This window comes from Hibiscus syriacus, unplaced genomic scaffold (assembly GCF_006381635.1).
Source record: "Hibiscus syriacus cultivar Baekdansim isolate YM2019G1 unplaced genomic scaffold, ASM638163v2 tig00116962_pilon, whole genome shotgun sequence".
NCBI classification, from domain to species: Eukaryota; Viridiplantae; Streptophyta; class Magnoliopsida; order Malvales; family Malvaceae; genus Hibiscus; species Hibiscus syriacus.
In genome coordinates this window covers 3,612,243-3,630,000 of record NW_024063488.1, presented here as the reverse complement: position 1 = coordinate 3,630,000, position 17,758 = coordinate 3,612,243, and the positions used below count along the sequence as shown (strand labels likewise).

Sequence of the window (17,758 nt, the reverse complement as noted above, 5' to 3'; positions counted from 1 at the left end):
CACACCATTCTTTCTACCTTGTACCTTCATGTTGCTTACGTTTCTGACAGGCCACAAGAGGATCGACACCAAGTAAATTTATCAACATCGATCGCCTTCATCATGAAATCTGCTATGTTGTCTTTGGTATGGATCTTCTGCATATATATCGTCTCTTCTTCCACCTTTTCATGAATAAAATGGTACTGAACTCGTATGTGCTTTGTCCTTGAATGAAATGTTGGATTCCTTGCTAGATGCAAGGTGCTTTGACTATCACAAAATAAAGAGACATACTCTTAATTGTGCCCAAGCTCCTCCAATAGCATATTCAACCAAATTGCTTCTTTACTGGCTTGTGTAGATGCTACATATTCTGCCTCTGTTGTGGATGTAACCACAACTGATTTCAATTTTCAAAACCCAACTTACAGCTTCACCAACAACTTTGAACATATATCATGTAGTAGATTTGCTTTTATCCAAATCCCCTGCATAGTCAGAATTGACATACCTATTGATAAGTAAATTTGATCATTCGTAACATAATGCAACATTTGAGGTCCCTTTGATGTATCTCAGGATCCTCTTTACTATATTTCAATGCTCTTTGCCTGGATTCCCCATGTACCGTCTAACCACTCACACTGCTTGTGCAACGTCTGGTCTTGTGCATATCATAGCGAACATTAAACTTCCCACTGCCGATGCATACGACACTCGAGACATCTCCATCCTCTCTTCTTCATTGCTAGGACTCATATTGAAGGATAATTTGAAGTTAATAGGAAGAGGGGTAGAAATTGACTTACAATCTTGCATGTTGAATCTTGACAAGATCTTCTTCAAGTAATTCTTTTGTGAAAGCCAAAACTTCCTATTGCTTCTGTCTCGGTGAATTTGCATCCCCAGAATCTTGTTTGCTGATCCCAAGTCCTTCATTTCAAATTCCCTAGCCAGTTGTGCATTCAATTCTTCAATATAATCATTGTTGGGTCCTGCAACCAACATGTCATCCACATACAACAGTAATATAACAAAATCGTTATCACCAAACCTCTTGAAATAAGCACAAGGGTCTGCATTAAGTCTGTTGTATCCAAGGCACATAATGAAGGAATCAAATCTCTTATACCAGCACCTTGGCACCTGCTTTAGACCGTACAGAGATTTGTTCAACCTGCAAACCAAGTTTTCTTTTCTTTTTCTTCAAAACCTTCAGGCTGGAGCATATAAATCTCTTCTTCATGATTTCTATGAAGAAAAGTTGTTTTAACATCTAGCTGTTCTAGATGTAAATTCAATGTAGCACACATTGCCAAGACTACTTGAACTGTTGTTAGTCAAACCACATGAGAAAATATTTCATTAAAATCAATACCTTCCTTTTGAGTATATCCTTTGACCACCAGTCTTGCACGATACCTCTCCACTTGATCATCACCATTTCGCTTGATTTTGAAGACCCATTTGTTACCAATTGGATTCCTTCCTTATGGTAGTGGCACAAGGTCCCATGTATTATTTTTATGAAGGGCTTCAATTTCTTCTTGCATCGCCATCATCCATAGTGAAGCATCTGAGCTGTTTATTGCCTCTTGGAATGTTGATGGCTCACTGTCCTCTGTTAAAAGACATTATGCAATATTTCTTTCTATAACATAATCTGAGTGTCAATTGGGATGTCTTCTCACACGATCTGATTGACGAGTTGTTGGAGCTTCAGAACTCTCTGGTTCTTGTTCATCATGTGTTAGTTCTGCTTCAAAAGAATCTCCTTGTTCAAGCTCCTTTTCCACATGTATTTGTGTAGTCTCTGACTTTTCAACGCTATCACCGTCTTCTTTTCTTTGTAGCTTATCTTCTACAAAGATAACATCCCTGCTGATGATCACTTTGTAGGTAGTGGGATCTCACAAGCGATACCCTTTTACACCATCAACATACCCTAAGAATTTGCATTTTCTGGATTTTGGATCCAACTTTAAAATTTCTTGGGAGTTGTACATCACATACACAATACTTCCAAATACATGAAGGTTTGAATAATCAGCTGGTTTACCAGTCCACATCTCTATTGGTGTCTTCAGCTCTATTGCAGTTGATAGAGCTCGATTCACCAAATAATAGGCGGTATTGATTGTTTCTGCACAAAATGATTTTTCTAGGCCTGCATCCCTCAATATTTCTCTTATTCTTTCTAACAAGGTTCTGTTCATCCACTCTGCCACTCCATTTTGTTGATGAGTGTTCGTTACTGTGAACTGTCTTTTGATGACTTCTTTCCTGCAAAAGTCATCAAATTCTTCACTTTTGTATTCTCCTCCATTATCTGTTCTGAAACACTTGATCTTATTTCCAGAATCAAGTTTCACCCGCGCTTTAAAGTTTTTGAAAGTTGAAAACACTTCTGACTTCTTCTTAATAGGATACACCTAACATCTCCTAGAGTAGTCATCAATAAATGAGACAAAGTATTTTGCTCCGCCTAGGGATGTAAGTGGTGCTTGCCATATGTCAGAATGAACCAACTCTAGAACACTTTTGCCTCTAGAATTTGATGTGTTGAATTTCAACCGGTGATGTTTACTTGTTATGCAATGCTCACACAAAGTAAGTGATACATTTCTTAAGCCTAGAAATAGCTTTTGCTCCACAAGGACTTTCATTCCTTGTTTTGACATGTGTCCAAGTTTCTGATGACATATCATTGAAGAATCTAAACTACATGAGGCAACATAGGTTTCTGCTTCTAGCAAAGTCTCTCCCTTCAACATGTACAAGTTTGCTGCTATCTTATCGCCTTTCATCACCACAAGCGCTCCACAGAATATCTTCATGATTCATTTCCGTGTTTCAATCCTACTTGCATTATTATCCAACAATCTGTAGGATAATAAATTTTTCTTCAGGCCTTTCACGTGCCGCACATCTCGAACAACTTTAATTATTCCATCATACATCTTTAATTTGATGGTTCCCACGCCAATGATCTCTAAGGCATGATCATTGCAACTATACACAGATCCTTCTGAGACATGTTCATAATGATGGAACCATTCTCTTCTTGAGGTCATGTGATATGTTGCTCCCTAATCAATGAATCATATATTTGTAAATCTTTTTCTACCTTCCATGGTGGTTGACGCTTCACAATATAGAGCATCTCCATCATCTGAAGTGTTTGCGGTATTGCCTTGTGGATTGGAGTTTTTATTTAGACTCCAACAATCCTTCTTCAAGTGACCATTCTTTCCACAATTGTAGCACTTTAAATTCTTTTTGCTTATCGACTTTGATCTATCATGTTTGTGATTGTAGCTTTGGCAACGTTCCGTTGATCTCCCTCTCATCGTTGTCAACTCTTCTGCTTGCTGCATATTTACTTGTATGTCTTCCTTGTTCTTGCACCAATTTTCTTCTTGTAGAACAATAGCTGCAACGTTATCGAAGACTAGACTGGTGACATTATTGTTTGTCAAGTTGATGATGAGTTGATCATACGAATCAGGTAGACTTTGAAGTAGAAGTTCAACACGTTCTTGTTCTCCTATTATACATATTAGGGATGTAAGCTGAGAAAATAAAGTGTTCAACGTGTTTAAGTACTCCATCACTGAAGTAGATTCGACATACGGAGAGTGTACAATTTCCTCTTAAGGAAAATTTTATTGTGCAACAATGTGGCCTTGTACAGTTTGGTGAGATGATCTCATATCTCCTTAGTTGTCTTCTTCTCCTCGATGCTTGACAATACTTGATCTGCTAATGCTAGATGAAAGTTTGCCATAGCATTCCCGTCCATTTCGATCCATTTGTTGTCATCTGTGAAATCTACCGGCCTTTCACTGATAGCTGCTAGACAACCGTCTTTCCTCAGGATGGCCTTCATCTTCAATTTCCACAATGAGAAATATCTCTCATTGAACTTTTCAATATCAAATTTCGTTTCCATAGCTTCTATTACGGATAGCTCCCACTATTTCACTATCGTGAATAGTTCTCTAGAACCTTCAAAGAATGGGTAATAACTTCTTACTTTCTTATGTTGGATGATCCACCTTTTGGTGACAACCACAAAGATAATAAGTAGATATTACACACTCTAATCTGGCTCTGATGCCAATTGTTGCGGAATACGACTATCAGATAAAGCAAAATCGCAACTGATAATTTGAGAAAATAAAAATGAGATAAAGAAGACACAAATTTTACGTGAAAACCCCCTAAATAATATAGGGTAAAAACCATAGTCAAAGATAGAAGAATTTCACTATGAGAAAATAGGAATTACAACTTCTCTCGATCTAACAAGGAGAAAACAATAACAATTCTCTCTTGATAAAAAAAGAGAAAACAACTCTTAAGAAAACTCTCTAAATTCTCTAGTATTTGGAGAAAGCTATAATGATTTAGGATGGTTTTGAAGCTAAATGAGCTAGGGTATTTATAGTTGAAGCTTAAAGACTAATCTTATAAATACCTTAAAGTCTAGGGACTAAAGTTTATGATTTTACCATTTCAAAATTCAGCATTTTCAAGCTTGAATTTTGACCATTGCACATTTTATTCTTTCAATGGAATTATATATATATATATTCTCACCTTTCGGTGGAATGGACCAATTTTCAACACTAGTTATACAAAAATAAAAATAAAAATAATAATAGTATGTATAACCCATGAAAATAACAACCCTACTCATCACTTAAACAACGGGAAAAGTAAAAACAGGGAAAATAAAACCCATATTTAAGATTTTTTTTAAAAAAAAAAGTCAATTGACTTACTATGTAACACCCCGATCTAGGGGTCAAATTAGTAGTTTTCAAAATTTATAGACATATTTAGAAGAATTTACCCATTTTTATGATGCATTGAAAAATATACATCTTCCCCGATAAAATTCCCAATTTTTTCCCCAAATTAGAAATGAAATCCCTAACCCCCAAATTATCTTCCCCCATCAACCCTCTTTGCCACTAGATTCCACCACCGTCCGGCTACCATTGGAGCGTGCCACTGCCACCAAACAATTCCCAATCAACCAACCAAAACTCAATCCCCCTTGCACTGGATAATAGCGTCGTTCGCTTTTAGTTTTGGACGTAAAGCTTTGTAATTTTTCCCAGCACGCTTTGATTTTTTGATGATTCTGACCAAACCGACGAGCGTCGAGCCTCACCACCATCACCAACGGGTTCTCCTGTCTATTCTACGTAAAACCCAACCCGTGGATCACCGCACCATTGCCGTTCTCGTCGACGACCGTGGGTAAGTTTCGGGTTGAGAGTTTGGTTAAATTTCTTTCGGTTTTGGTTGATGTTTTGGTTTGAATGGTGTGTAGATGCTTCGGGAGTGAACGGTCGGCCGGAATAGTGTGTAGATGTTTTGGGTCCAAGGAAATTTCCAGAACCAAATCGACCTGCCTGCTCGACCCGACCCGCCCGGTTCAGTCCAGTCATCGAGTCAATTTGGTTTAAGTCAACCAGTTAGAGTCAACTCGGTATGAGTCAACTCGTCCGAGTCAACCTGTTGACTTTAACAGTTAACTTTGACAAAAAAGTCAACTTTTTTTTGAAAGGGTCCCAATTTATGTTTTTCGACATCCTGAGTCCGAATCTGAAGTCTGTATTGCCAAATTCGCACCCGATAAGCTGTTTTCGATGTTTTACCTTCAGAATTCCATGTGGTTTCTCAATTAAGTTCAGTTTCTGACGTAAATTCGATTGCTTTGTATCCGAGGAATTATTGGATGTTGAATTCAAGTTCGAGGACGATCGAAAGAAGTTTAAATGATTTATCGGTATGGCACAAAAACCGAGGTAATACTCTATTACCTTTTGTATGTTTCTCGGACTCATTGATGAATGATAATTGCATGAATAGAATTGATTGATACATTAGATATATTTAATTATCAGTGGACTCAGACGTAAAATTGGAATAAGGACAGATCAATCGAAAAAACTCAAACGGCTCGATAAAGAGAAATTGGAAGATCAATCGAAAATAGTTATAAGTTCAGTGATCCAATAATAAATGAATCGGTTTCAAGATCCATGAAGTTTGATAAATTCTCTTAAAAGGTTAAATATCGGGATTAACTGGATATGAAGTTACCGAAAAGAGCAAAACGGGATAACATTACGAAAATGCCATTGTAATGGAAAAATAACAAGACTTTTCTGGATGACGAATAATAACTCTGAAAGGATAAACTTGACTAATTATCAGAAAAATTGCATATGATTGAATTAAAAGTAATTACTGAAATGTCCTCGAGCATCGTAATAACTATAATAACCTATCATGATCAAAGGAGCAAAATACTCTGAACACTAAAGGAATTATAATGCATTCAAGCTTAGTTTATCGGAAATTGTGTCATTGATAGATTTGAATGAAATATGGATGATACGTTTAAGTGTTAAGCATAATGGATGGCTATGATAATGGAGATGACCTAAGAACGTATATCTTGATTCACTTGAACTTTGGAATTATCGAAATAAATTTCGAATCTATTGGAATGCCTCTGAAATGTAAAATGACTCAAGGAACGTCTAAGCCCTATAATAAATAATACTTTTGTAACATCCTAAAACAAGTGTTAGTGACTAAATTGTAAAACTTCAAAATTTGGTGATTAAAGTAGGATGATTGAATAGTTTAATGATATATCTGGAAGGATTGTTAGTAATTATTAAGTGAATTGAAGGGCAAAATGGTCATTTGACCAATAAATAAATTAAAAGATGATAAGGATGAGATATATACACGTGGGAAATGAGGGGGAGAGGAAACAAAGTTTCCAGAATTCTCTTCATCCTTCTCTTTTCTCTCCATCGTGAACCAAGCTAGAGCAAATGTGAGTTTTATGATTAGTTGGTTATTTGATAAATTAAAGGTTAGGTTTTGATTATTAGATGATAATTAAGCTTAAGGAAAGCTTAAGTTGTCTTATAATCAAAAGATGAAGAAGTTATAAGAGATTAAAGAAAGTGGGTTTTTAAATGAATTTATGGAAAAGAGTTGATAAGTTGAATTTGAAGTTAAATTTGACTTGTCATCATGCTAATTAAGGAATATGAAGTGTTAGAATTGTATTTATAACATATTGGAATTTGAGTATGATTCTTGAATTACATATGAGGGATAGGATTTGGAGGTTAAAGATGATTTTCATGAATATAAGTTGGTTTAAGTAATGATGATTGAGTTTAATGACATGATAGGGGTTTAAAAGAGAAGAATTGAGTGAATAATTGATGATTTTGCTTAAAATACAATTTATGTGCTATATGCATCGATGCACATTCAATGTGTACCGATGCATCAAGGATAATCCCAGAAATTGTTCAAGGTGTATCGATGCACATGAAGTGCATCGATGCACTCCTTTAAAATAAAAATATCGAATGCCATCAGTGTATCGATTCACAAGTAGTGCATTGATTTACAAGTAGTGCATCGATGCACCCCCTTAAATGTAAACATCGAATAGGATTTATGTATCGATGCATAGATAGTGCATCGATGCACCCGCCAAGGGATGCATCGATACATGGTGTAGTGCATCGATGCATACCTTCATTAAAAGATAAAATTAACTTTCTTTTTAGCCTAAGGAATGATAGTTTAGAATATATCAATTAGTATACTTATATGTATCAATGTATTACTATGTAGATTTAGAACGTAACCTCGTTCCGAAATAATTGAATGATTAAAATAGAATCAAAGCAAGGCTAAGGTGAGTACATATTAGAAGTATGGTACAATGGAATAAGACTTGTGATAAGTCTTATTCCTATGTTGATTTTCATAGCACAATAGTTATGAACATGCATATATGATAATTATTATGATACATGCATAAAGTATATATGTTCATATGATTTGATAAATGATATACGTGAATAGATTCAAATGCACATGTGACATGGTAAGTGATATGAGTTATATGATCACAAGAGAAATGACATGAATATATGAACATATGAAACATAAGAATAATGCCCATGGTATACGATGTAAGAGCTATAGGTATAGTTGGCATGCCAAGAGTCGAGGGTTCTACGTGGTCGTTCGGGACATATATGTATCATTTGGAACATTTACAGGGTCTTTTGAGATAGATTTGATCCATTGGAATATGTATATAGTTCTTAAGGAGTGATCATTCGGGACAAATACAATACATAGGTCCTTCGGGATAAAATTTCATAGCCCCTAGTGGGACCCCATGCGAATTATGGTGACAGCAATGGTGCAAAACCTCAATGTACTCGAATACTTTGAGTTCTCAAAATGTACATGGGCCTATAAAAGGTTATCAAAGGTAATTGCATTGTTATAGTTATATGTTACCATATTATTATTGTTTACATTGAATTGTATATGACATGATTGAATGGATATATTACATGTTCATATTCATACAGAATGCATTATTATTATATTTATATGTCTCACTAAATCTATGACTTAGCGTGTAAGAGATTTACACGTAGGTACCAAGAATCAGGAAGAGCGGAAATAGGGTGGCAAGAACAGCAACACTACTAGAAGATTAGATCATAAGTAACGGATAAAATATTTCTTTTGTTGTGTATAGTGTTAGCAAGTAAGAAAAGTGTATGTTACAAATGCTATGATCAGTTTTGTCTTGTTTTGGTTAACTTGTGTAAAGTAACAATGTTATTTTAATGAAAGTTTTAAATTTCCTTGATTTTTCGTCAAGAGTCAAAGTTTGAAAAGTCAATGTGACACCTCGAACTCGTATCTGGGTCTGGTAAGGGTTGAGGGTGTTACATTTAATGGTATCAGAGTCAGGTTTAGTCGATTCTTGGCATAAATCGGAGTCTAGAGTGTCCTATAAAGTATTCATGCCAACAAAATAGTGAAAACTTCTGATCTGATATAATATTAAGTATGTTGTATTGCTAATAGAACGATATGGTTATGTTCTTATAGATGTCCGGACATGGTAGCTCTAGAAGTGAATCGGGAGATGATAGGCCTGCTGAAAGTAGTAATTCACCTACCCTGGCCAGGCAAGGTAAAGAACAGGCACCTTCTGGAGTGCCTGTAACTGATCAAGATGTGTTCTTCAGAACACTGGACGCGGTATTGGTACGTTTTCAACATTCTGTTACTTCAACTCCGAGAATGAATGTTGCAAAGGAGTTGAAGGATTTAGGAGCACCAGAGTTTAAAGGTGAAGCCGAAAAAGGTCATGTTGTTGCAGACCTTTGGCTTAATGATGTAAAAATTATGTTAGATGGTCTCCACTGTTCTAATATAGAGAAGTTAGATAGAGTGGTCTCCTTGCTTCATGGGCAAGCGAGAATCTGGTGGACAAACGTCACTCTGAGAATGACAAGTGACCAAGTGACCTGGTCGTTGTTCTTAGAAGAGTTTAAACACAAGTATATAAGAGACCAGCTTATCAGGCAAATGAAGCAAGAATTCTTGAACATGAAGCAATTGGACCGCACTGTATATGAATATGAGTGTGAATTCAACAAGTTAAGTCATTTTGTGGCCGAGTTAATTCCGACAGAAAAAGATTCATGTGAGTGGTTTGTTGAGGGTTTACACCCAAGGTTAAAAGAGATGCTGATAGTATTGAACTTGTCCTCGTTTCAAGAGGTAGTAATCGTGCTAAAGCCTTAGAGAGAGCTCAAAATGAAAGATTTGGGAATCAAAGAACCCAACCATCTCAAAAAACTGGGGCTTAATCAAGTTTTGCACCACCTAAGAGAAGTAGAGATTTTGGGTTCTAACCTTAAGCACAATCAGAGTCGATGACATCCATTGCAAGAGATTCAAATCAGATGAGAGCTAGACAGACTCAATCTGTAGGGTCTGGTGATGGACGAGCACAACAGAGTCAAATTAGACAATGTGAAATTTGTGAAAGAAGCCATAGCGGAACGTGTAGGGTAGTTACTGGAGCTTGTTTCCAATGTGATGAAGCGGGACATTTCATGAGAGATTGTCAATTGGGGACATGAGAACCAGTACAGTCAGAGCGATCTGCTTCGATGTCTCAAAGGAGAAGAGGTAGAGGAAGAGGTAGAAATCAACCTGAATCCTCTACTCAACAGGAAATATGCTCCACTGCTCGAGTGTATAATATTAATACTAATGAAGATTTTGATGATCCAGAGATGATAACAAGTACCTTTTTATTATGTAATAGATACATTATGATATTGATTGATCTGGACTTGCATATTCATATATTAGTATTAAATTGATGTGAGAATTGAGAATTCAATTAGAAGTTATTTATAGTGATATAGAAGGGACAAATTTATTAGGGTACAGTGTTGGGATAAATAAGATATGTTGAGAATGTTCCATTAGAATTCAGAGAATTGAATTCCCTTTTAAATTGATAGAATTACTATTTAAATGTTTTGAAGTAAGATTGGAAACTATAGAGTTGGAAGATCTCTATCGTTCTGAAATAAAGTTGTTTCTTTACTTCAGTGACAAGATAAGGTAGAAGGAATGGGTGTTATTATGGGAATATTAAAAGAACAAGTGATGGATACTATTATTTTGGAGGAATTGGAAATATGTACATCAATAATCAGTTTATAAGACAAAGATAAATGGAATGTTTGAATACGAACCAAGGAAATTGTATTATGGATAAGTGAGAATGAAGGTTTGATAAGTTAAGGAAATGGAGGATGAACTATTTTTGATTGGGAAGAATGTATAGTATATGAATGGTTTGATGGTGGGGTATGTTTTTATTGGAAGAAATGAGTTGAATAATAAAGTAGGATAATAGTGAGTATAATAAATATAAATGATTTGTATGTTTGGCGGGAGTAAGAATTGACATAAAAGTTTAAAATGATAAGGAGGGATAAGTATAAGGGATATGAAAGGAATGTGAGAGCATCAAGGAAAAAGGTAATGGAAGAATTAAAGTAATGAAGTAAAGTTTATGATAACACAAAAGATTTATTGAAGAGGTGATATGTGAAAATAAATAGTAGATGTGTAGACGATATCTTATCTCCTTGTGCAAAGAAAATTTGAGTACGAATTTTCTAAAAAGGGGGGGAGATTTGTAACATCCCAAAATAAGGGTTAGTGACTAAATTGTAAAACTTCAGAATTTGGTGATTAAAGTAGGATTATTGAATAGTTTAATGATATATCTGTAAGTATTTTTAGTAATTATTAAGTGAATTGAAGGGCAAAATGGTCATTTGAACAATAAATAAATTAAAAGATTATAAGGATGAGATATATACACAGGGAAATGAGGGGGAGAGGAAACAAAGTTTTCAGAATTCTCTTTATCCTTCTCTTTTCTCTCCATCGTGAACCAAGCTAGAGCAAATGTGAGTTTTCTGATTAGTTGGTTATTTGATAAATTAAATGTTAGGTTTTGATCATTAGATGATAACTAAGCTTAGGAAAGCTTAAGTTATCTTATAATCAAAAGATGAAGAAGTTATAAGAGATTAAAGAAAATGAGTTTTTAAATGAATTTACGGAAAAGAGTTGATAAGTTGAATTTGAAGTTAAATTTGACTTGTCATCATGCTAATTAAGGAATATGAAGTGTTAGAATTATATTTATAACATATTGGAATTTGAGTATGATTCTTGAATTACATATGAGGGATAGAATTTGGAGGATAAAGATGATTTTCATGAATATAAGTTGGTTTAAGTAATGATGATTGGGTTTAATGACATGATAGGGGTTTAAAAGAGAAGAATTGAGTGAAGAATTGATGATTTTGCTTAAAATACAATTTCTGTGCTATGTGCATCGATGCACATTCAATGCATACCGATGCACATTCAATGTGTACCGATGCATCAAGGATAAATCCCAGAAATTGTTCAAGGTGTATCGATGCACATGAAGTGCATCGATGCACTCCTTTAAAATAAAAACATTGAATGCCATGAATGTATCGATTCACAAGTAGTGCATCGATGCACCCCCCTTAAATGCAAACATTGAATAGGATTTATATATCGATGCATAGATAGTGCATCAATGCACCCGTCAAGGGATGCATCGATACATGGTGTAGTGCATCGATGCATACCTTCATTAAAAGATAAAAATAGCTTTCTTTTTAGCCTAAGGAATGATAGTTTAGAATATATCAATTAGTATATTGATATGTATCAATGTATTACTATGTAGATTTAGAACGCAATCTCGTTCCGGAACAATTGAATGATTAGAATCAAGTCAAAGGAAGGCAAATGTGAGTACATATTAGAAGTATTGTACAATGGAATACGACTTGTGATAAGTCTAATTCCTATGTTGATTTTCATAGCACAACAGTTATGAACATACATACATGATAATTATTATGATACATGTATAAAGTATATATGTTCATATGATTTGATAAATGATATACGTGAATAGATTCAAATGCACATGTGACATGGTAAGTGATATGAGTTATATGATCACAAGAGAAATGACATGAACATATGAAACATAAGAATAATGCCCATGATATACGATATGAGAGATATAAGTATAGTTCGCATGCCAAGAGTCGAGGGTTCTACATGGTCCTTCGGGACATATATTTATCCTTTGGAACATTTACAGGGTCTTTTAAGACAGATTTGATCCACTAGAATATGTATATGGCTCTTAAGGAGTGGTCCTTCGGGACAAATACAATACATAGGTCATTCGGGACAAAATATCATAGCCCCTAGTGGGACCCCATACGAGCTGTGGTGATAACAATAGTGCACAACCTCAATGTACTCGAATACCTTGAGTTCTCAAAAATGTACATGGGCCTATAAAAGGTTATCAAAGGTAATTATATTGTTATAGTTATATGTTACCATATTATTATTGTTTACATTGAATTGTATATGACATGATTGAATGGATAGATTGCATGTTCATATTCATATGGAATGCATTATTATTATATTTATATGTCTCACTAAATCTATGACTTAGCGTGTAAGTGATTTACACTTAGGTACCAAGAATCAGGAAGAGCGGAAATAGGGTGGCAAGAACAGCATCATTGCTAGAATATCAGATCATAAGTAACGGATAAAGTATATCTTTTGTTGTGTATAGTGTTGGCATGTAAGAAAAGTGTATGTTACAAATGCTCTGATCAGTTTTGTCTTGTTTTGGTTAGCTTGTGTAAAGTAACAATGTTATTTTAATGAAAGTTTTAAATTTCCTTGATTTTTCGTCAAGAGTCAAAGTTTGAAAAGTCAATGTGATACCTCGGACTCGTATCTGAGTCGGGTACGGGTTGAGGGTGTTACAACTTTTAACTCTGAAAAGAATAAATCAACTTCAAATACTAAATGACCTAAGTAACCTCAATGACTCAGGACTAAGTGAGTGACTTGAATAAGTCTGGAAACACTGATGAGCTTACATGATATATTGTCCCCATGGGTTATGAACCACGAATCAAGTATATTGACATTTTCCTGATAGTGTTGCAACGTAGGCATGAATTAAAGACAATTGGAATATCTATTCGTCTCCTTAAGATATATTTAGCGATGATTCTGAAAGTGATCTATGGACAAGAATTGTTGGTATAAAGGAGTGAATACCCTAGAAGGGCAACGAATTGATCAATCGACATGCATTAGTTCTGGGAGTTGTTCAGCTCGAGTTATTTCGATAATCCGATAGATCAACAAAGATTGTAAATGTCATGAATCTTCGTTTCTCCCTTATCAGCTCAAATCACTCTGGTCATATATGAAAACACGAGTAACTCAGATGCAAGGATACTGAATACCCCATTTGGTTCATTGGACTTAAAATCCTGATAATTCAATACAAAATCTTGAATACCCCAGATTGTTTGAGTAATGGAATCACTCTACGTAAATCTGAATCTAGAATTTATTCAGTATAAAGGTTCCTGAACACCTTCATGATGCACCTGGATCATAGCGAGATTCTAAAGTATCAACTCTAAATGTCTGATTAGATCCATTAGTAATCGATCACTTTCAATAAGACCTTGTTCCTATAATCCGATCAAATTACATCAGTTTCATGTTTTCCATTGCTGATAAACTGCCAAGTACCTCTGAAAAATACTTGGATCCTCTAGTGTCTTCCACATGTACTACATGACGGTTTTATATGTTTTGAAATGAGTTTTAATGAGATTATTGATTTATTGGTTTACGAACCATGGCAACATGGTATGTGTTCTCCGATTATGGTTTTCGCCGAAAAATATGAATTGTTCATGATTTATGGACTCATGGAAATTACTGGTTTATGAACTATGATTTTATGTTTTCATTGGTTATACCCGAACTATTTTATTGGGATACTATATGGGTAGGCTGGAGGTACTGCTCTGATCAAGCTGGTAAATCCTTACGGACCTAAGGTGATCCTTGTGTAGGCTCTCAGGCCTCAAGGTACTCCCTTTGGTTAATCATGGGACTAATTATAATGTACAGGTAGAGATCAGTTATATGGTTTATTTCATTATCATGGTTATGATATATTACTGGATCACGATCCAGATATTATGGGTTACAGTTAAAACTGATTTCTACTGGATTTTTATACGGGTAGAATTCTGGAGTATGGAGGTACAACCCTAATCCAGCTGGTAAATCCTTACGGACCTAAGGATACCCTTGGGTAGGCCTATAAGCCCCAAGACATACCATTAGATTAGCTCCCTTTGTTGTGTGCTTAGGGTAAGCCCTTCTGGATGCAGTTCTAGGGAACTGCATAATGGAGTTTGGTTGGAGGGTTCCACTATGGTTTTAAAAGATTTATATCTTTTCACTGATTTTGATTGGAATACACTAGACATCCTATTCGATCTCCTAAAAATTTGATACTACAAATATTTCCTATGAACTGAGATCTTTATGGCTTCTACTCGATGAACTACCAGTGGAACCCCAACTTATCCTGAAAACCTATATATTTATGTTTTAAATAAGGGAATTTTATGGTTTTTCATTTATCTGCATGTCCTGTGGAATCATTAGGTAGTTTTGAATTACTGAGCTTCCCAAAGCTCACTTTGTCACTAACCTTTTCAGGTTAAAAGAATCGTACCTGTGAAGCTATCAACTTCAGTAAGGGAGTTCCTCCGGCATTGCTTGCGAAGTACGGTGTATATGATTAGGAGGCATGTAACTTGTACTTTGTTTTTATATCCGAGTCTGAGATCTGTTTTATTTTCTAATAATATTAAATTTTAATATTATGTTTATGAATTTATTTTATGATTTTTACATGTTTTTAATAAAAAATTTATTTTTTCTGAGATTTTTACGGTGGGTCGCTCCAGTGGCCCTAATGTGACATACCAGATTGAATCGAGTTACCCGTATCGATCTGAGGGGTTTACATACTATATGGATATCTTGAAACCCAGAAAGAGCAAGAGTCTTGAGAAGCTCACAGCCAATCCCTCCTGCCCCTACCATAGGTACTTTCGCCCCCTATAAAAAAATTTAAAAAATACAAAAAAGGGGTTAAATTATAGTTAAAGTAAAATGTTCTATTTGGTTTATGCATTTTTTGGGTACATTTATTTCGTACCTTGGTGGCGAATAAATGTTGTTCAGAAGCCATTTCTGGAGTCAATCTAGAGAGAAAGGTAGAGGAAAGATTCAGAAGAGAGAAGCAACGAAGAGTGTCAAAGAAGTCCAAATTCTTTATAATTTTTTCTTTTAATTTTAGGTAAACTATACGAATAGTCCCTTATTTTTTCAGTCTAACCAATTTTGGTCCGTTCGATTTTAATTTCTTTAAGGGTAAATTTATATTTTATCTCTAAACTATTTTGGATTTACAAAAAGACCCATGATTAGTAATTTATCTAAAGTTCAAGGGCTAAAATAAAAACTAAACATTTTTATTAATGTGTCATGTCATCAACTCAATGTAACTAACGTCTTAGTGACCAAATCTTAATAAAATAATAACATAAGTGACCAAAACTTATATATTTTTTGAATCCAGATATCATAAGTTTATAAAACTCAAACAAAAATTATTAAATATGTATTTACCCTATTTATAATTTATATGTAGAGATCAGATCATTGAGGAGTGAGGAGGAAGGTTTTTGACATTCTGTGAGGCTTTTGAGAATTGAACACGAAACGTGGTCTGGTTTAAGCCTTTGGGAATCTAATCCTTTGGCCGCGACAGGGAAATTGGTGCTCAACTTCTTTAAAACTAAGGATAAATTATATCAATGACAACTTAATTATTGTCTTTGTTCTTTTTTAACATCAATTTTATCAATCAAACTACTTAATTATTTAAATAACATCAATAAAACCACCCGCCGTTAATATTTAACATAAATAGTGATGTGACAGCTAATAAAAATAGTATAATTACATATTTGGTACTTAATATTTATATATTCTATCAATTTGATCCTAATTTTGATTTAATTCAATAAAGGATGTTGGGAGGATTAAATTGATAGAATCTATAAGTATTGAGGACTAAATATGTAGTTATATCAATTGATAGAATGTATAAGTATTGAGTGACATCATTTACATATTTAAGTGGTCTGATTGACAAAATTAAAAGATCAACGGATAAATTTAAAATGGTCATAGTTAAGTGATCATTTTTATAATTTACCCTAAAAATAAAATATTTATATAAAAATAAATTTAAATATTTTTAATTATAATTATTAGTTGATTGACAAAGAGTTTATTAATAAATTATAAATTTTTATATAAATATTTGTTGAAGTTTGAATGGCAATATTTTGATATAATAAATAGATGTAAAAAATTAAATTTAATTAAATATTTCAAAATAATTCAAAGTTTATAAAACTTGAGTTCGAACCAAATGATTTTGACATGTTTCAAATAATAAGTTGAGTAAAATTCATTTTGTGAAAATATTAAAAGTTTTTATTAAATATTTTGAAAGCCTTTAAAACTTAAAAATAATATATATCAAATATTTTTAAGTTGATTAAAACATTTTTAAAATTTTAAAAATATGAAAAATATTATAAAGTCACTATGAAGTATTATTCACATTTTTACTATAAGAGTATTGTTTATGAGTAGTGAGTTTAGAGACCCTTAAAAAATTTCAAAACCTTACTCTATAATAAGTTAAACAACAAATTCTTTTTCAACAATCATACTTTTAAGTAGGATTTCGAAATTCATGTTATAGATTCAAAAAGTGTTGTTCTAAAATACATTTTAATATTCAAGAAATTATTTTCAAATGACTAAATTTTATCCCAACAACTATAATCTTCTATATTATTATATAAACATATGAAAAACACTTTCACACCAGTACAACACCTACTCAAGTCTAAATGTAACGAGAAAAGAAATTTTTATTCTTTTATTTTCTTTTGTATATAGTGTACATAACTTCATTGAATATCTTTTGTATTTATTATTTACGAGCTTTAACTTGTAAACTCCAATACTTTAATGATAAATTCATAAATATTTTTTAGATGAATATATATATGTTAATAACATAAAAATTTTAAATGAAATAAAGTTAATTTTGTCTTAGAAAAATTAAAATGACTTTATCGTATCAATTATAAAAAATAGTGTGTTGTAGAGATAAAGTCTTATCCTTGAAAAGTTCAATCAAATTAGTGAATTAGGAAATCCTTGGCAGTGGAAAGTTAAAATAGTAGATGTAAATGAAAAAAATTGAACCAGTCTAAATTAATTGTATTAAAAATTTGAATTTTATTAAATTTTCTAA

At 33.6% G+C, this 17,758-nt stretch overlaps 1 pseudogene; it reads right to left on the bottom strand.

The window, feature by feature from the left end:
* The window catches only part of LOC120190388, a 21,789-nt pseudogene extending 6,182 nt beyond the window's left edge, over positions 1–15,607 (bottom strand).
* Positions 15,608–17,758: the final 2,151 nt, after the last annotated feature.